General features: G+C 34.4%; 1 long non-coding RNA gene across 2 annotated transcripts in view; it reads right to left on the bottom strand.

Moving 5' to 3' along the window:
- Positions 1-17,606, bottom strand: part of LOC143222806 (uncharacterized) — a 63,600-nt gene extending 45,994 nt beyond the window's left edge. Inside the window, exons 1-3 of one of the 2 annotated variants that reach the window (XR_013012492.1) lie at positions 17,334-17,606; positions 12,023-12,140; positions 8,533-8,648 (exon numbers count right to left, since the gene is read on the bottom strand). This is a non-coding gene — a long non-coding RNA (uncharacterized LOC143222806). Of the gene's footprint in view, positions 1-8,386; positions 8,649-12,022; positions 12,141-17,333 lie in introns of those variants that run through there. The other variant, XR_013012491.1, reaches the window with a different exon arrangement.
- Positions 17,607-21,079: the final 3,473 nt, after the last annotated feature.

The raw sequence follows: 21,079 nt of genomic DNA on the forward strand, positions 1-21,079 counted from the left end.
AAGATAGAAAAAACTTTGTATTTTCTTACCTTTCCCGATAAAACTGAATTTGAAGATCTCTATCTTTCCTGTCTACACTGGTTGGGTTTGAAAACTCTAGAAATGGAGCTGGTAGAATTTCAGTAAAACTATACTTGGACTAATACCGTGTTTACTCGCTTATAAGACGGGGATTTTTCCTCGAGATTTTGGGCTCACATTGGGGGGGGGCCGTCTTGTAGGCGAGATCTACAGACATAGAAAATAAATTTAGTTCACTCAGAACTGTGCAGATATTTCAGACAGTGAAAATAGGGAAGTGAGCTATCTTGTTATTATTAGATCTGTGATTGTGAGTCAGCGCATTGTTCGTTGAAGGGCGCGGGACTTTGTTTTTCCCTATAACGTCATACCGGTAAGCACAATGCATCCACAGTGCTAACGAAGAAGAATCAATAAAGACACATCTTTTAGCATCTTGTCGGTTTCTTCCCGAACACTTGGCTGCTTTGGCTGCTTCGGTACTAGCTTGCTGTTGGTAAGTACCTTGTTGTCAACACCTACTGGTATTTAATAAACAGCAAAAATTTACCGTTACTATCATGTCACAGAAGAGAAAGAGAAACTCATATGATGTATCATTTAAGCTGAAAGTCGTTGAGTATGCTAAAGGAAGTTCCAACTGTGCAGCAGAGCGGGAGTTTGGCGTAACTGAGAAAACGGTCCGGGATTGGAGAATGAAGGAAGAAAACTACTGAAACACTTCCTCCAAGACTTTGAAGAAAATGCGTCCCATGCTGGCACCTTACGAAGACATGGAGAGTAAACTTAAAGAATGGGTTTTGGATCTTCGGGGCAATGGTTACGTCATCACCCGACCATCCATCAGAGTCCGAATGTTGCAGATTGCCAAGGAGCTGGGGCATGCTGACTTTAAGGCGTCGAACGGATGATGCACGCGCTTCATGAATCGGCATGGTCTATGCCTCCGACAGCACACGCACATTGCTCAGAAGCTGCCCAAAGATGTAGAAGACAAGGTGATGAACTTTCACAAGTTCGTGATCGACTTAAAAAAGAGTCAGCAATTCCACCTGAGAGCTATCGGAAACATGGACAAGACACCGATGTTCTTTGATATGCCAGGCAACAGAACGGTTGACGTGAAGGGGGCTAGTACTGTGTCTATCAAGACCTCTGGAGCGGAGAAACAACACTTTACTATTATCTTGTCATGTCTTGCTGATGGTACCAAGTTGAAACCGGCAGTGGTGTTCAAGAGAAAGACAATGCCCAAGGAAAAGCTTCCTAAGGATATCATTGTGTTTGTTCAGGAAAAGGGCTGGGTTGATGAAAGAGTACTTTCGGATGGTTAAGAAAAGTATGGTTCAAGAGACCAGGTGCACTGCTGAATGGAAAGTCCATGCTTGTGTGGGATATGTTTCGTGCACATTTATTGGACTCTGTGAAAAGTGAGCTGAAGAGAAACAGAACGTACCAGTGTGTGATACCAGGCGGATGCACCTCAGTTCTCCAGCCACTGGAAGTTTGTCTCAACAAACCGTTCAAGGTGCATATGAGGCAGAAATGGAATGAATGGATGGTCAACGGTGAGAAGCAGCTGACGAAGCGGAAACCTTAAACGACGGAATTAGCTACAGTTTGTCAGTGGATTGTGGACTCTTGGAACGAGATTCCGTCAGATATGGTTATCAGATCGTTCCTCAAATGCGGAATTTCGAATTCCATTGACGGCAGTGAGAATGATGAACTTTTCAGTGAGTTTATCGGCGGCAGAGATGACGTAGAGCAGGAGGAGAACACGGAGGAATGTGACCTCCACGATGATGGATTGTCCGAGGAGCAGTTTTATGAACTGTTTGGAGATAGCGACAACGAATAATTTGAAGGCTTTTGAATTTCATAACTTGCATACTGATTTGCTGTGTTCTATTAAAGTGCAGTTTGCGTAAACTCTTTTAATACTTTGAAGAAATGTGGTTTAAAAGTTAGCATAAACGTACTTTGATACTGAAATATGTTGTGCGTTAGATTGTTCTTTGTTATGTGTTTTAAATATGAATATTTATCATACAGTAAATAAAATAGTTGACGAAATTCCATTAAACGCTTGAACACCGAGTTTGGATTTATTCATTTATTTTCACTTTTCTATCTCTTCTATTTTTCTCCTTCTAATCTGAAATCGAAATATCGTATACGAAACCCAAAATTAGGTTTCTATTAATTTCCATTTTTTTCACTTTTTTCTCGTTACCTGCTTTCCTTCCTTCGTCTTATAAACGAGTCTAAACAGAATATCGACAATCTCTCAGGTGAAGTTGGGACCCGTCTTATAAGCGAATAAAAACGGTAAATTCTGTGCCCTGCATAAAACACTTGAGAAATAAAGAGTGGAGGGATCTTGGAAGAAAATGTTGCAAATAGTTGTGAAAATGAAATTCTTAAAGTGTGGAATTCTTTGCCAATTAATTTTAAGTCAATGAAATTACTTGGAATAGCTCTTCTTACTTTGTTAGGATCATCTTACGCTTGTGAGCAGTTGTTTTCAACTTTGAATTTCATCAAATCAGACAGAAGAAACAAGCTTACAGATGAACTGAGTGCTGGATGCATTGCTCTCAAATCAACAAAATATGAATCATCAATTAACAAATTATCCAAGTGTTCACAACAGCAGAGATCGCATTGATTTAATAAAATTCAAGACAAAATCTACAAATTTTAAGACAAGGCTATTTATTAGTTTCATTGAAACTTTTGTAATTCAACTTTTTTTTAAATAAAGATACTCATCAAAAAGTTGTTATTTTATTGGAAAGTAACTGTCATTTTTTATGAAAATCCTGGCACGTTCGAATAGACAAAATAATTTTGGGTCACAATTGAGGCACGCAATCTCTTAAAGGTTCGCCATCACTGGTCTAGTTAGAACAACTTCCTCCTTTCAATCCTTACGGAAGCAAGATGACCAAAGTCCAACATAGGGTTTTATTTCGGAAAAGCTTGTTTCTGCGTTGCTCGTTCCAAGTCAACTGCTAGCTGGCACAAACCCGAGTCTTGAATACAGGACCATAGTCTATGTACAGAATAGGCACAGTGGTGATAGTGACAGAGCAGATAGATTTAGCTGCCATGTTTGCAAATTCGTTCCCACGAATACCAACGTAGCCTGGTATCCAGAAAAGCTGGATAGAAGTAAATGTTAATGAGAAATGGGCCAGTCGGTTTTGAATATCAGCGAGAACAGGGTTTGAGCCAATGTGAATTGATTCCAAGGCCAGTACAGAACTAAGCAAGTCAGTATAAATTGTGCAGTTGAAGTACTGCTTAGCTTCAATGATCCAGGGCAAAAGAAATGGCAAACAGTTCAGCAATGAACACAGAAGCTGTAGAGGGGATTCTGCATGCAACTACAAAACCAAAACAAACCATGGCAGAGCCCATAGTCACCTGATTTGGAACCATCCATATAAATTGGAATGAAAAGATTGTTCAAAAGATGTTCAGTAAATAAAACAGTACTTCCAATCGGGATTATCTGCTTTTCTCAAATGACTTAAAGATAGGTGACTGTTGGAAACTGTAAGAAGCCATGGTGGGATGGGCTGACTAGTGGATTCTGCAATGTTATCCAAGGACAGACCCAATTCATCCAATTGCACCTGGATGCAAAGGCTAAAAGACGCAATGGGATATCATCTGTTCTGAAAAAGTATGGCCCACCGAGGAAGGAAAACACAACCCAGGTGGGATGCTTTGGTAAGGAACGAAGTTTCAAAGAATATAGTAAAGACTGTTGCAAATGGCAAAGGTGCAAAGAAGGTTCCTCAGATTCTATGTACAAGCTCTGAACTGGGGAGGTGCAGAAAGCCCCAGTGCAGAGTCGAAGTTGTTGATGATGAATGGGTACAGCATCTTTAAGGCCAAGGGTCTGGCAGAGCCATAGGCCATTGATCCATAGTCGAGTTTCGATCAAATAAGAGCACGATTTTTCTTTAAGATAGAACATCGATCTGCTCCCCAACTGGTGGTAGAGAGGACATGGAGGATGTTCAGTGCTCTTGTGCATTTGACCAGTAGCTGCTTTAAGTGTAGTATAAAGATCAGCTTGCAATCAAATATAAGCCCCAAGAATTTGGTCTCAGGGACCAGAGACAGCAAAACTTCACCAATATAGAGTTCAGGATCAGGGTGAATACCCCGTTGGCAGCAAAAGTGCATGCAAACAGTTTTAGAGAGAAATTAAAGCCATTCACCGTGGTCCACTTCAATACACGATTGAGGACAGTTTGTAGTTGCCACTCGATATATCTCATGTTTGATGACTGACATGAGATGTCAAAGTCATCAACATAGAGCCTGTTTGCAACAGTGAGAGGGAGTTGTTCAGTGATGGCATTAATCTTTATACTAAAAAGTGTGACATTCAGAATGTAGCCCTGAGGGACCCCAAGTTCCTGTACAAAAAAACGGGGAAGTGTCAAACCCACATGAACTTGTAATCTCCTGTGTGTTAAAAGATTTTTAATAAACATGGGTAAATTGCCACATAACCCATATATATGGAGGTCTCAAAAAATGCCATACCTCCATGTTGTGTCATAAGCCTTCTCAACGTCAAAGAATATTGATACAAGATGTTGTTGTTTGAGAAAGGCTTCTTTGATTGACGTCTCAAGTCGAATTAGGTGGTCCATGGTGGAGTGCTGCTGTCGGAACCAACACTAGGTGGGAGAGAGGAGGTTGTTTGTTTCAAAGAACCAAATAAGACAAGCATTAACCATCCTCTCTAAGGTCTTAGTGAGACAGCTCATCAAAGCAATTGGAGAGTAGGTTGAAGGAATCTTTCCCAGGCTTAGAGAAAGGTAAGATAATAGCCTGGTGCCATGCATTAGGGAAAACATTCTTCTGGCAGATCTGGTTAAAAAATATTAGAAGAATATCAAGAGAAGCAGGAGGTAGATGTCGCAGCATGTCATAGTGAACATCATCTGGTCCAACAGATGTACTGCCAGACCAATGAAGTTCCATTGTATCAAGGCAGCCATTTTTAATGACATGTTGGCAAAGTCACTGGAGAACCCTTCTGTTTACGACCACATCTTTTTTCTTTACTGTCCTTATTCAGGGGAGGTGTATTGACCTCCATGGAGCCTGCCCTGGGTCAATTGGGCAGGTCTTTGTTGTTGGAAGGGGATTCCGGTGACTGAGGACCCGAACAAATGATTGTTTTGCATCTTCAGTTGGGAGAAAAAGATGTATCTGAAGAAATGCCTGTACCTGGAACCAAAGGATGTGGATCTTGTGGTTTGTTGGAATGTATGGGAGGAACAGGGTTGGGTGTATAAGTTGATTCATCAACTTTAACCATGGAGGTAAAAAGGCTTTTCATTTGTTTTGAGAAAGATTCTCTTGGAGGGACAGAGAGATCTGTACACTATAATTTAGATAACCTGCCTTGATGGTGGCAGAAGCATGTGGTGATGTAAATGTCAAAACAAGGATATCTGTCAGCAAATTTGCAAGTGGAGATGCATCTCACTGCAGAAACTCCTTCAGTGGAGAAACAAGCAAGAATCTCTGACTCAGGGACTTTCTTGAAATCCCTCTCAACAATAATTCCTCGTGGTGAATTCAAGGTAGCATGAAGGGTAACCTCAACAGGTATATATCCCCAATTGCCTTTGAATTTAAGGAGTTCACTGTGTTGGGATGTGGATGTTTCAACCAATATGTCTCCAGATCAAAACTTCTTTACTGACTTTGGAGAGCCAGCAAGTTTTTCTAGTTCCTTCTGAATAAAAATGGGGCATTTGCCCTAAAGGTTTTTCTGAAAGAGAATGTAGGATGAGAAAATGAGATACAACTGGTGGTACAGATGCTGAAGATTGCTGATCAGAGTCTTCAAGACATGGTCATTTACCTGTTGACTATTTTTTCACTATTTTATTTTTTTTATTTGGAGAATCCATGAGAAAAAAAGAAAATTTCAGTGCCCACTGACCCCACTCACAATGGAGTCCTACGAGGGGACACACTACAATGTCAAGTAAGGATACTGCAGCAACGCCAGAGTTTCGTGAGCACTATACCCAACGACCAGCATCAGATCCAATGTCCACAACACCCATTGAGAACTTCCAACACTAGTACTTGGTTGACTCTAACCCTAGTGAGCCAGCCGATTGACCCAACAGAAACCACCCAAAGGCTGCCCATCTACAGGAATTCAAGGCCAAAGTGGTGTGTTAGGGTTGGACCCCTAAACCACCAGGATCCTCTCCCCCCTTCAAGAGTTGCCATGCATGGCAAACACGTGGATGGATGTTTAGATGCCAAAGGAGGTGATCTGAAAGAACAACCTTCCCTGGGAGGCCCCCTCACCACGTACTAGAATCCACACCAAGGGGAATAACGTACAAAATATAATATTTATTACAAGATTTTAAAATTTAATTAAACTAACAATTTGTGTTTGGTTACAAGATTTATTTTCATTTCATGCAGTTAAAGTAATAATTGCAAGTCTTCAAAGTTTTTGCTTATTTGCAAAGCTATTGCTTTGCTGTATCTTTCAATGTTGTGTTTTAATGTGTCTTTCTCCAGACTTGTTTCTATTTATATTACAAAATATTCCTTTTCTTAAGTTGTTAACTCTAAATAGTTCATTATATATTTAACAAACCACTGGTATGTTTTTCTAACACCATAATTATACTATTATCATAACTTTAGTTTTCCACTGATGTACTGCTATTTCTTCATACATCAGTTAATGTGTCAGCATTACAACTTCCTGAGCTTTTGACAGGAGACAGTGGTTCTAAGTACAGACAGTAAAACCATAAAATTAAAAGAAGAGTATGGGAAAATGCCAAGTTGAAACTTAAGAAAATAGAAAACCTAGCATTCAGAGAGAAAAAACATATTTGTTCATTCTATTTCAAATTTTTCAGTTTTTCATTTCACTGCACATTGGTAATTTCATTACTACTAATATTAGAGTTGAAAAATATAGATAAAATATGAAGTTTTGCCAGAAAATAGCTTTCAAACTTTCACTCAAACTGATTCATTTACAGCTTTAGAAATTCACAGACAGATCTTTATGGGAAATATTTTAATAGAAACATTGATTACTTGTGTACAATATAGTTATGTCTATTAATTTTTATATTTATGAATATTATTCAGCACTATTAAACTTTAGGACAAACTTTATCCAGTTGAAACTTATGAGATATTATCATGTGTTAATAAGCAAAGGTAGCCAATTGATCAATCAGTACATTCTAATAATTGTAGGTTCTTATTTTCTGTGTATTAACTTATGTATATTACATACTTCTAGTCAGTTTGCTATATAAAATTAGATTCATTGACGGTTCACATCATGTGATAAATAAACTTCTAGTACACACAGTCTTATGTTAAACTACATTAAAAAAATACAAGTTTCTAAATTTAAATTGTAAAGTTTTATGTGACAAAAGTTCAGGTGGACGTTCATCTTGGGATTTTATATGTGCATGAAAAAATAAATCAGCAGCTGGTCAGTGCAAGGTCAAAACTAAATATAATGGTGATAAGTACAAATCATTATAACCCAAAGGGTATTTTATGACATTTAAATGTTAGCTCTAAAAATACACACTAACTTTTAATTAACAGATCTAACATTATTTCTACTAAATATTTGAAGGCTATCTGTGCTAGATGTCCCTAATTTAGACAAGAGGGAAGGCAGTTAGTCATCACTGCCCACTACTAACTCTTGAGCTACTCTTTTACCAATGGATTGACTGTTACACTATAATGCTCTCACAGTTGAAAGGCAAGCGTGTTTGGTTTGACAGGAATTTAAATCTGCAACCCTGAGACTGATTCAAGTGCCCTGTCCATCTGACCATGCTGGACTATACAATTTAAGGATATATCAGTAAATCAAAAAGTTAAAAAAATTCAGATTCTTACTTGTAATTATGTTTAGCTCATGTTTCTATCTTAATGTAAATTTTAGTAGCTTACTGTTCGTGTCAGTAACTACTAACATCAGTGATGACGAGAAACCCACTTGTTGAGAAATTTATATGCAAAAACGGCTCGTTTGGGCTGAGAAAACAGCTCTTGTTCGCTCTTCTATGTAAAGTGTTTTCTCAGCCCAAACGAGCCGTTTTTGCATATAAATAACTACTAACATGATTTTATACTTTTAGCACCTCTCGGAAAAAGCTAACTACATGCATTTTAATTATTATAAACTCATCACTAAATGTTATTTTAAAATGCAAGGAAAAACACATAAGCATGATACATAAAATAACTTCATATTTTATAAAATTAATTGAAAAAATTCAGTTTTCTCTTCCAGATTATCTAATGATTCAGTTCAAAATAAAGAAATTTATTTTCAAAAAGTATAAATTTAGCTTATGAATTTTTTTCAGTAATTCTGATGCATAGTAAATTATACAAAGTAAATTAAATGCATATTATGTTAAAATATATTAGATTTTTTTTTGCACTTGCCAAATGCACAAGATTCTCTTGCGTTATTACTGAATCTCTTCCGCTTCCAAATAAAATCCACAATTTGTGCACATTGGCTTGGGTTAAAGAACTCTTTCCTCACTGGAACATCAAATCTTCAACAAGACCAGTAAAAAATAACTTTTACACAAATATGAACATATATGAACAAAATATTTTTAAAATTACAAACTTCTTTCATCTGTTAGAGCAGCAAGTTACATTTACAAAGTAATTAACTATTAACAGTTCCTTAAATGCATAACAATTTAAATCATGATGCACTACATTTATTAATAGATACAGATGTCACGATATGACAATACTCTTTTTTACTAGAAACCTGTCTGGGCCAGTAAAGGATGTTATGATTTATGTTATTAATTTTATTCTGATGTAACATTACATGCACTATTATATAGATCTTACTTGTCAATCTAGTAGGTTTGAAATATTTAATATAGAAGCTGATGAACCATACAGGCTTAATAATAAAGACAAATACTTTGTTACATCTAAAATCCTTTCTAACCAACTTCACAGATGACGGCTTTACACATTATAACTACCATCAAACTTGTTTCTTGAAGCAAATTGTGATATATTACTTTTTTTTTAATTTTCAGGGGCAAGTAATATCAAAAGTACCATTACTGACTGACTCATGTTCACTTGTGAAAAACAAAAACATCATAAAGTAAAACATTAAACCACAATGTACATTCATGAACATCTCATGTATAACATCATTTATAATGACAACATGAGCTATATGTTCCCCGATTTATTTATAACATGTGTGGTGGATGTATTTATGTTGAAATAGATCAAGGGCAACGAAACTATATACACTGCTGGCCAAAATCTTAAGGCCAATGAGCGTAAAGAAAAATACGCCTTTTGCATTGTTAGACTCAACCCACTTATTTGAGTAGAGCTTCAAAATATGAAAATAAGAAAAGGAAAAATAAAAACCTTTTTGAGCATTTAATTGGGAAAATGTGAACTTCGTGAAATTAGCCTAAATACCAGCTGGTCAAAAGTTTAAGACCATACTAAAATGTGTGTTAATTGGTAAACACGTAACAAAATTTAGCAGGACGATGCTGCAATCCACAATGCCCACAGGACAAAGGACCTTTTCATGGAAAATGACGATTCTTTTGGACCATCCAGCATATTCACCCAAACTGAACTCCACTGAAAATGTATGGGAGTGGATGGAAAGGTAACTCTATAGAAATGGACGTCATTTCCAAGCAGTGCATGATCTTCGTGAAGCCATCTTCACCACTTGGAGAAACATTCCAGCCAGTCTTGTGCAAACGCTTATATCGACCATGCCAAAGCGAATGTTAGAAGTTACTCATAATGACAGCTGTGCAACTCGCTACTGAAAACTCTTGTTGGGCATTTCCTACCCTCTTCAGGACTTCTTTTTGGTATGGTCTTAAACTTTTGCCCAGCTAGTATTTAGGCTAATTTCATAGTGTTCACATTTTCCCTATTAAATGCTAAAAAAGTTTTTTTTTTCCCCCTTTTCTTATTTTCATCTTTCGAAGATCTACACAAAGAAGTGGTCGAGTCTAACAGTGCAAAATGCATATTTTTTCTTTATGTTCATTGGCCTAAGGTTTTTGGCTAGCATTGTGATTACGTATACATGAATGTAGACTGTTACAAATTTTAAAAGCTATTTGAGTTAAATGATTGCTATTTTCTGTAAAATGACTTCAGATTGTAAGAAAGAAAAAATAAGCCAGATTTGTATTTTTGTTGTGTGGCTAACAAGGTTTGTCAAAATTGGACAAATTCACAGAGTTTAAGAGTAAAGAAAATCAAAATATAAAGTTTTACTGAAAGTAATATATTTGACATTTCCCTAGGAAATTCTAGACATTATACCAGTGGTTCCCAACCATGGGTGCGAGATAACATTTGTTTTGGTCAACTTCAGCTTTATTCTTAAATAATTATTGTGAGAGGTGCAAGAGCATATTAAAATTTTTTAGGGTTGCAGGGCATAAAAAAGGTTGGGAACCACTGCATTATACAAATGAAACCTGAAGCTTTTCACAGAAAGAACAATGTTTTGTTTCACATCCATTCATGAACAAGTATATGTACAAAATTAAAAAATATATATTTTGTGCACAAAAGATTTGAGATTTTACTGAAAGCTTGCAAACTTTTGTGAATATACACAAAACATATTAGAACTTATAGTATGGAAACTCTGGCAATTATTGCTTTGTGGTTGCAGTCAATTTTTCCTGAGGTACACTCAATAAATGTGTGAGTAGCTCTTGCATTATGTAGTTCATTAGGATAATGTGAGTGATTTACAACCTGTTTGATAGGTATACAAGTTAGACATAGTTCAGAAAGCAATAAAACTGCTACAAAAAAAGCTATTTCGAATAAACAAATGTAGTTCATTGTTACAATCTGAAGTCATTATAGAAAAAAAGAATGATAATTTTCATTTATTTTGATGATTACAAGATTGGTCATATTGACAAACTTCACACAGAGTTTGGGTAGAACAATATAAAATACAGTCTAGTTTTACTGATTAAAATGTTTCAAGTTTATTTATGATGTTTAAATATAAATTTCAGATGATTTAAGTTTTTAATCTATATGATAATCACTTTGCATCCACAGTAGTCAATTTTGTGACTCCACATATTCAGACTGTTGCAGTGAAAGAGACTTCATTAAAAATTATGTTTTTCTCAACAAATGATTTAATGATTATTCACAGTTGATGAAATTTTTATCAAGATATACAAAACATATTGGGAATTATTATGGCTTTTTGTGGTACCAGTACCAGTAAGTTTGTTTTATAAATCTATTTTTATCAGTACCAGCTTTGTCATTACATTTTAATTAAAGATTAATTTACATTGCTTGCTCATTAAATAGAATTAAGTCTATCCTAAATCACCAAAGCTAATTACTATCATGAGGTATTACTGGGATTACAGCCAAGAATATCACTAACCAACAACAATACTCAACTGAAGACAACAAAAAAAGATTTCAAGCAAAAATGTAAAACCGTATATTTAATTTTCAATATCTATTACTGGGTTGATTTTCATCTGTTCTATGTGGATTCAAACAGTATAAAAGGATAGCAGAAAATATTGTTTTTGTCTTTGTGGTTGTCCACTAAGTAGATTTTAATCTGAACAGCTGCCCTGTATCATACATTCAAATTAATTACATAATGGTCCTGACTTTGATGTAGCCTTCTGTTAAAATACTGTATCACAATAATAGAATTTTTATCACACCAACTCCACATTGTACTGTTGACATCCTCCTACCATCCCTTCCTTGTAAACAGTGATGATGTAACATTAAATAAGTTCCCACCAGTGGAATGTATTATGTTACATAACAATTAGGGATGGAACAAGGAGTGACAGTGGTCTTTAGAATAATGTTGACTCTTTTTCTCATTATCATATATACATACCATATGTTTTAGCAAGAAAAAACATGAAGCCAAGCTTATCATCTGATACATCAGTTTTCACCAATTTAGAACAGTTCATTGGAAATCAGCTCTCCTCGTCAGTAACCCCAGCTGTGCACTATTGAGATATAAAAAAATAAGACGTAACCTTACCAAGATTTTCTTGTAATCTATTCTCAACACAAATAGTGTTGTAAGTAAATATATAAATATATGATTTTAAACATATTTCACATAATTCTATAAGTTTTAAATTAAGATACTAATCCAAAAATATGTTTTTCAGTAATATAAATAAGTTTGTCATATTTCAACTGTCTTACCACGAGCTCAGTCAAATTGACTGTTTGTAACCACAAACTGACCTTTAGTTTTCATACTGTGACTTTGTTTTTATGTATCTTTGAAATTTCACAAGTTCTCAGTAAACATTAGAAGTTTTTTGTATACAAACACCAGAATGAAATCAAAGTATTGATTGCTTCAAGTGCAAAGTGGTTTTTACACAAGACAAAAAAATAATTTCCTTCATCTGAAAATTATTAAAACTTCATTTGTGTAATCTCTAAAACTTCTTAAATAAATATCAAAAGCTTTTCTCAGGAAAACTTCATACATTATCTTCTGTTTTCTCTATGCATTTATTGAGTTCAACACTCCTCACAACCACCATGAAAGGAAAAAAAAATCAAAATTACCATATGTTCTTTCCATAATGACTGCAAATTGTAAGAGAAAACTACAATTTTATCATTAGTAGCTTAAATATTGTAATATAATTTATACTAAAATATTTTTGTTTTATTGCTCTGAACAGTGTCCAACCAACAATTCCACCATAAAAGTTGAAAATCCCACAACAAATTGTATCATATATTATATGATCAAATAATGTAACTCATGAACTGCTCACAAGCATACCTTGTGAAACATTTGTAGTACTGTTGTTTTTCTTTATCTTACAAATTTTTTTTTTATTTTTGATGAAATTTAAGCCTAATGTTTTGTATCAGTGAAACAAACAGGCTAAAATTTTTTTGATTTGTTTAATACACTTACATACACAAAATAATAAAACACAGAAAACAAACAATGTCCTACAACTGTCATAATTTCTCTGGCTTTCCACCTACGACATGAAACTTAGTTAAGCTCATCAAAATGTTTCATACAGAAATAATGTTTGAACTGGATGGAAAATAAACAATTCTCTGTTGAAAAAATGATGTAATATAATATATAATTTGTTAGATTAAATCTTTGACTTTTTATTGCATATAAATATAGTTTATGACATCAGAAAGAAAGACTGGTAATTTGTGAAAGGAAGAATGTGAGAGGCACATGTGGTAAGTGGGTCTGATTTTCTTGTTTATGGCTCTGTAAACTACTTGTATTGAAGACTTTAAAAATATTCTTTGCTTGAGCAATAACAATGTTACAACAAATTTCTACCACACCTTCTATTTTTAGGACAAAAAATAAATTAGAGAAGAGAAAAGAACTAGAGCGTAAATTACAGTTTCCATATTATGGGAGTTTGAGGATTTTTTAAAAAGTATTTCCTCATAAAATTAAGGATTTAAAGCTTATGTGATAATATTTTAATTATGAACAATGTTTCATCCATGGGCAGCTGCTCTAAGTTTTTCTTTATGTGAATTGAATCATCGTCTTTGTTTTGTGTTTAGGCAAAACTTTTTTGTTGTACATCTTCATTTTCTCATCTTTTTTTGTCTCTTGTATTTGACTGAAAAATGTGTTTGGCAATTGTTTTATTGAAATAGAACCATTTCTTTCTAATTTTGCAACAGTGTAATTTCTAATCTTGAAAAATACAAACTATAACTATCAAATTACATACCTAATTATATTTTTTCTTTAAAACAAAGTTTCAAGATGTCTTAAAAAGTACTAAAAAATAAATAAAATTGTAGACTATATAAAAATATATTTGGGTAAGATATCATCGGGTGAGACATTCTCCATATGCCACATGAGGGTGCTGATAACTCATAAATTTATGGACAATTTTGGTTATGCTGTAAACCTAAAATATTAAATGAAAAATACCTTGATGTAATTAATAACACATTATATTACTTCAACAAATGTTAACTCCAGATGCACTGTGGTCGCTGCATAACTGAATAAGCATATCTACTGTAGACAAAAGCCAGTGTCTTTTTGTAAAATTGCACTTCCATAAAGGCTGTTATATACGACCTCAATTTTTTTTTATTAATCTATGTACTCAAAGAAAAAGATAAAATGTCTAAAAAGTAAAAACTAAAGTTTCATTTATCAATTTAGTGTCCATGTTGATTTAGAAGGTTTTTTGTTAATTTCCAATTTCCATGATATAACAGCAAAATAGCTCAATTCAGAAATCATTTAGGTTAAAATCTAAACAGATATTTTCACTTCCATGAGACTTTATGTATTTGAGCCAAAGTTAAATGATTCAATAGTCATTAATTTAGGCTTAACTGAAAGAAAAAAGAATAGTTCATAAAGCTGACTTATAGCAGCATAATAAATTTTAACAAGATTTTGTTATTTACATTTTTTAATTGTATGATGAAGATTACTAAAACTTTTTTAACTTGAATTTGTAAACAAAAGAGAAGTAACCACAACTTTTAATGAAGTAATGTTTCAGGTAGGTGTATTAAATCTGATGGTCAAATAACATTTAGCTACATGTGTTAAAACTATGAATTCAAACTATTCAAATTATGCAATAAAGCTTGCTGAAAAAAGGGTGAGGGCACCTGGATACTCTTACAAAAAAACTGACCTGCTGTTGATGGATTGAACAAATGAGAAACTGTGTTTGAACCTAAGTTATGCGACTCCACAATTCTTTTTCACTTCAGGTTTAATTACAAAAAAGTTGTATTTTGGGCTTACTAGTTCCATCAGGAGAAAGTCTGTTTACAGTTAAGCACAAAGTTGCAGAACAGACTATCTCCAGTATGCACACCACAGGTATCAAAACCTGATTTCTAGTGCTGTAAGTCCACAGACTATAAAGGTATTTATAACTTATTTGATCTTGTGTTGTATACAAATGCAAAGTAAAAATTACCAAAGATTTCAACAAAGTTATGCATGTTTGTGTCAGAAATGACAAATATCTTTCCAACCAGACAGATGGCACTACAATATATTACTATAGATGTTTTTCAATTTTGGAAAGAGATTTTGTAAATTTTAGGCATATTTTATGAAAAATTATACCTTACTGGATTTGCTTTTGTCCTTTACATTCTTTGACTTTAGCATCACAATTAATGAATAGCAGGTACAGACAACTAACCATGGATGGCTATTTATTCTGGAACTAGTTTTTTTGCAAGGTCAAATTATCACAATGCTTTTTAATATTAGATATGAAATGTAAACATTCTTGATATAGTCCTAATGTGGAAAAAAAAAAGAGAAAAAAATTTATGATTTTCACAAATTTATATAGAAGTTGTTAATTATGACATCATACTATTATTTCCCTGTTCATTAAAATATAATATACATATAAATTCCAGCTATCATTTTTGCTGTGATGCTCATATTATGAGCAAATTTTAATTTAAGTTTCACAATTCTTACAAATTTGTTGAATGTGTACCAGAAATTATGTTTTCAAAGTGTGTTTGTTTTCTTAATAGAATGGTGGTGTTGGATAAACAAGGCTCACAGAAAGAATGGAAGAGGACACTGTTTTGTTTTACAAAACTCAAACTCATCATAATTTATGATAGGTCAGGCAAAATTAATAAAAACATAAGGTTTATCACTGAATCAATATGTAAATCTTGTAATTAAAATTGAACAGAGACTTCAAAGCCATGAAAATTTCTTCATGTTTGGTATTTAAAAATATGCTTATAGACACATCCTAGTCTTAAGAAAAATTGGCTGGTTATATTAAAAATGATGGGCATTATTACCAATGATAATGATGACAAACCTCTATGTCTAATACTGAATGCATCTTCTCTTTAATCTTCAGATAATTATATTCATTTTAGATCTCCATCTAGATCTATTAGATGTGAGTTACATGTATAACTTGATCTTACAAGATACCCAAACAATCAGGTTTCAGCCTTCAGTGTGATGCGTTAAGCTAATATCTATTTCTGCAAAATTTAAAGCAATGCCTGAAACTGTATAAAGTTTACAAATTTTGCTGTTATGATGTACACCCAAATCTAGGTCTTGTTAACACATTAGGCCCAAGTCCTAACATTAGACATGGTTAGTTCTAATCTTAGTCATATCAGTACAAGTGTGCCTTAACTGATTTGTATTTTTAGCATCTTTTATAGTTTGCCATGTGTTCTTCCCCACAATTACAGCATTAAGGTTTGGGGTTTAGTTTGGTACATTGTGATATGTGGCAATTTTCTCCACAGCCTACACAGCAAGCAGTTGCTTGGTATGTTGCTGCTACATGTCCAAACCTTTGGCACTGGTAACACTGTGTATTTGCGATATCATTATTTATTAGATGGGTTATGTCTTGGGTATTTCTGTAACTACTTTAATTAGGTTAGTTGTTTTTTAGTTATATTAGAAATTATTTGTTCCACTGAAACATGTTTTATATTTAGTTCACTTAATTCATCATTAATGTCGTCTTTGTCGATAAGAGTGGTGCAACCCCCTGATTACGAAAAATTTGGGTGTTGACCTAGCTCCAGGTAAGTGTAAAGTTAGGTTTCCTGTTTTAAAAGCATCTGAAGGCCATTCTTTCTGTAATCTATTTAAGTCAGCGGGTCCTTGAACGACAAGCCCGCAGCAAGACAGACGCTTAATGTTAGTAATGTAAGTTTTAGGTTTACACCTGAATATTTCCCTTGTTAGTTGTGGCTGGTTGTAATTTCCTGGTATGCCTGGTATGATAATGGCGTTTATTTGGTAATTTAGATACATTTTTTGTGTGTATTTCTGTATTTGTTGGTGTATGTTTTTTCTGACTTCTAGTCTTCACTAGTGTGAAGCCTTCATCGTCAGAACTAGTTCGTCTGGTTCAGAATTTGTGTTTGTTTCAATATCCAAAGTGGGGTTTTGAACACTTATGCTATTAGTTGTTAGTTTATCATCATTAATATAGCCTCAACTACACTGTCGACATGAGTTGAGTTTACATTTTCATTAGTCATTTTATATATTTTTTTTCTAGCTTTAATTTGAGTAACATTCACTGGGTTGGTTATAGTTTTTAGTTCTTCATTAGCAATTTTTACTTAGGTTTTTAATTTTATATTTTCATTTACTATTTGGCCACCTACATTAGACTTACTTTTTGTTGAAAATTGACCTAGGCCTCCCATTTTCAACGCCATTGCATCGTTCGACTTGCCAGTCTTCTTTGGCATTTCGGCCAGTATGACTCGTAGCTTTAAATGGTGAGTAGCCCAGATAAAAGTATATTGAATGATAGATTCTCGAAAAATTAACTCTTCGCTCAATTTTCCGTTATAAATTTGCAAAAATATAGAATACGCCTCTCTCCACTCACTCCCGCCAACAAACTCAGTCTCTGTTCAATCGAACGAACCCATACATAATGCGCGCAAATGCCAAAGGAAGGTATGTGCGCAGGTACTAAAGGAGACATGCGCACAACGAAAAATGTGTCGTTCGCCTATTTCTTGATGTCAGTATTGATATTTATTATTTTACAGCTGTAATGTTGTTGTTTATCCGTCAAACAGCCATTAAAAATAAGATTTGAAAATAACAATTGCGTCAAACTATTTTTAGACAAAGATTAAAACATTATCGCGACAATTAATAAACTGTACTTGAATTACCATATAAAATCCTTTACAAAAAATTAAACTTTGTTAATTATGCATTGTACTTTTGTTTTCACATGAATGTATTATTTTTGTTTTCGAGCCATGTTATGGTTCGTGTTCACTTTTATTTGCGAGAAAATGGGAACGCTGATAGTTGTTTGTTTCCCTCTCAAGATTAGTTATAAATCTGTAGTTTTCTTGTACGTGTATTACCGACGATTTGCTCATGGTAATAACAGACGATACGCCGAAAAGTACTGCTACCGCCACTCATTGGGTCGGTGATTAACTTACGGACTTGCAACACTAAAATTTGGTTTTAGATACCCCACGGTAAACAGAGTTCGGATAGTTCATTATGTAGCTTTGCAACAAGAATATAATAATAACCACTAAAAAGATTTCAAGATAACAAAAACGATCATGCTCGCCCTCCCAGCCGTGGGGGCGTTATAATGTTACGGTCAATCCCACTATTCGTTGGTAAAAGAGTAGCCCAAGAGTTGGCGGTGGGTGGCGATGACTAGCTGCCTTCCCTCTAGCCTTACACTGCTAAATTAGGGACGGCTCGGTGCAGTGGGCTTACAACCTACTCACTTAAACACCTGTTGAAGAATCCGCAAGTGATTGCGGCCCTATATTCCTTGATGGAATCGAGTGGTGAATGAATGAATGAATTGAAATGTTTATATACTGGAATATACTATATTATTCATTTATTTTCACATAAGTATTTGTCACTACCAGGAATGTTGCTTCCACTGGATTCAGTGTATTCCCCAGATTTGCATCCTTGAACCTTTGCTTCATTCTTTTCTGATCCCCCTAGCATGTCATCCTTTACATCCCCTGCACTGCATATGCAACGTTTTTTGAAACCTTAATTACTGATTTTCAGCAGTAGTTTTAGTGAAATACGCAATCAAATTAAATGAGTGCAGATATGCATAAACAATATTCATCTAAAAACAATTGTTTCTGCTTAACATTTACTTTGAAATAATACACTCTTTGTACAGTCACATACGATTTCGAAAATATAAATTAAAGCCACAGGTTGATATATAACTACTGTCTACCCATGACTGTCATCTCAAGCATTATTTAGGGAATACTGGTTGGTTGATGTGGAGATGGAATGTACCAATTAACAAATATAGTAGCTCAACGATTTAATGAATGGCCTTTTAAATGCCAAACCCGAATGAAGTTACTTGTAAGTTCTGTTTGTGTTCCGTGTTGCTGCTGAAGATTGTTAGATGTAACAGTCTTTTGAGGAGTTGGCTGAAGTACAAGTATTAAACAGATATTATGCATTTATTTTTTATGTTACCTTTATGTGTAATAGGTTGAAGCTATTGGAACTGTAGTGGTGTACAAACAAGTGAAATTCTTCTATTTCCTGTTTCAATTTGTACATATTGTTACCTTTGATATCTCTGTTATTATAGTGTTAATACTGCTAGCGAGTGATGTTGAGATATCTGTCAAAGGTTAATCCCACGTACTTCTATATTTGTTCGATAAAGTATGGTTATGGTTTGTCCTCACAAGTATGTATGTTGTTGAACGTGAAGAACATGACTATGAATAAGATAGAATTAATAACAGTTTCTACATTACCGAACTATTTGTTAAAGCTGCTAAAGAACGATTGCATCTTGTTTTTTATTTCAGTTTAATTAGATTCTCTGCTATACATCAGGAATGACATAGTAAAGGTTAGAAACTGTCACTTGGTTGGATGGTTAAAGTGGTTTAGACCAATGACATAGATATTAAGAAATGGTGATAATGGCAATAAACTCTGGATTAAGGCATAGGCTTACCGAGCTGAAGCCCAGGGCCTCACACAAATTAGAAGACCTCAAGCTATGACTATAAATGTATTGCATGTGGTGGTCCTGTTTCGAGGGGGCCTCTATAAGTTGAAAAGCCTAAGGCCAATAAAAGCCTTAATCTGGCCTTGAGGTGAGATAGTGATGATAGTTATCTAGTCAGATTGGCGGTTTCATGCTTTTTGATAAACCTTCTTGCATCTTTAGTTCTTCTTACCCACAACAAACTAATGCCTATTCTGAGCATTTTGCCAGCAAGAATGGCCAACTGAGCCCTATTGAAGACACTTCTTCAAACCTTTGGTTATTTCCAAAGTGATCTGACCAGTCTCAAAATATCAGCTTCAAATTCAGATTTATTTTTCAGTGTTATATCCACCTTCTGATGACACAAAAAATGCTTTACGTTGATAGCCAAGCCATCCAGCTTCATCCTTCACTGTGATCTTGCCAATGATCTTTTGTAGGATGACAATTGGATCACCTGTGAGACAGCAGTAAACATTTATGAGATTGAATAAGGATTTGGTAAGGATTCAGTTCATATTTCAGGTATGTTACCTACTGCCAATTTATGTTGAAAGTCCAGGATGACTTTTGTAAACTTCTTGAATATATATATAGAAAATCCAGACCTGAAGCTCCATCGTTGGATACATTTATGACTGTGTGCGTTTCATCAAAGGTAAAAATGCTGAAGATGGTTTCCACATCTTCATGTTGTTGTACCTCAGAAAGAGTTTGCTGTAGCTTGAGCCTCTCTTGGACATCACTGTAGTGACGTTAAAGTTAATGTATCTGTGAACGATGGCACTGTCTCAGCTTTCATCAGTATGGAGTGCAGCACCATCATTATCACAGATGACTAACAAAACCACGTTTTTGTTTCCTGTGTCAACCGTAAGCATACTACTTCTATTACTAGTTGTAACAGTATTATACTTAAACTGAAATTCCTGTACTATAGAGTGGTAACTAACAATTGAGGCACGAAATGTTGTATGAATATTTCTCCAGATCTAAAAAAATAAAATAAAAACTAATGTTACAAGAGCGCAGTAGCTTAGGAATTGGGAGGCACTGCTATTACTATATAATACAGAGTACTATAATTTATATATATACATTGTAATATAAGTTTGACTTAGATCACTTTGAAGTTAATTCATGATTAGTCTCCAGTCAACTGAACTTAATATAAGTTATAATGTAAAAAAGATGGTTTGAATATTAATATACTGTTACCGCAGGATTTTGTCAAACAAACTTTCGACAAATGCTACTGTAGACTGTAATCAATGATATCAGCGAGCACCAGGTGTTGGTTTGTCGGTTGATATTGGACAATAGAACCAATAGTATTTTGAATTAAAAGAAGTACATAAACGAAATTACTTTCAGAAAGA

This window comes from Tachypleus tridentatus, chromosome 8 (assembly GCF_004210375.1).
Source record: "Tachypleus tridentatus isolate NWPU-2018 chromosome 8, ASM421037v1, whole genome shotgun sequence".
Lineage (NCBI taxonomy): Eukaryota > Metazoa > Arthropoda > Merostomata > Xiphosura > Limulidae > Tachypleus > Tachypleus tridentatus.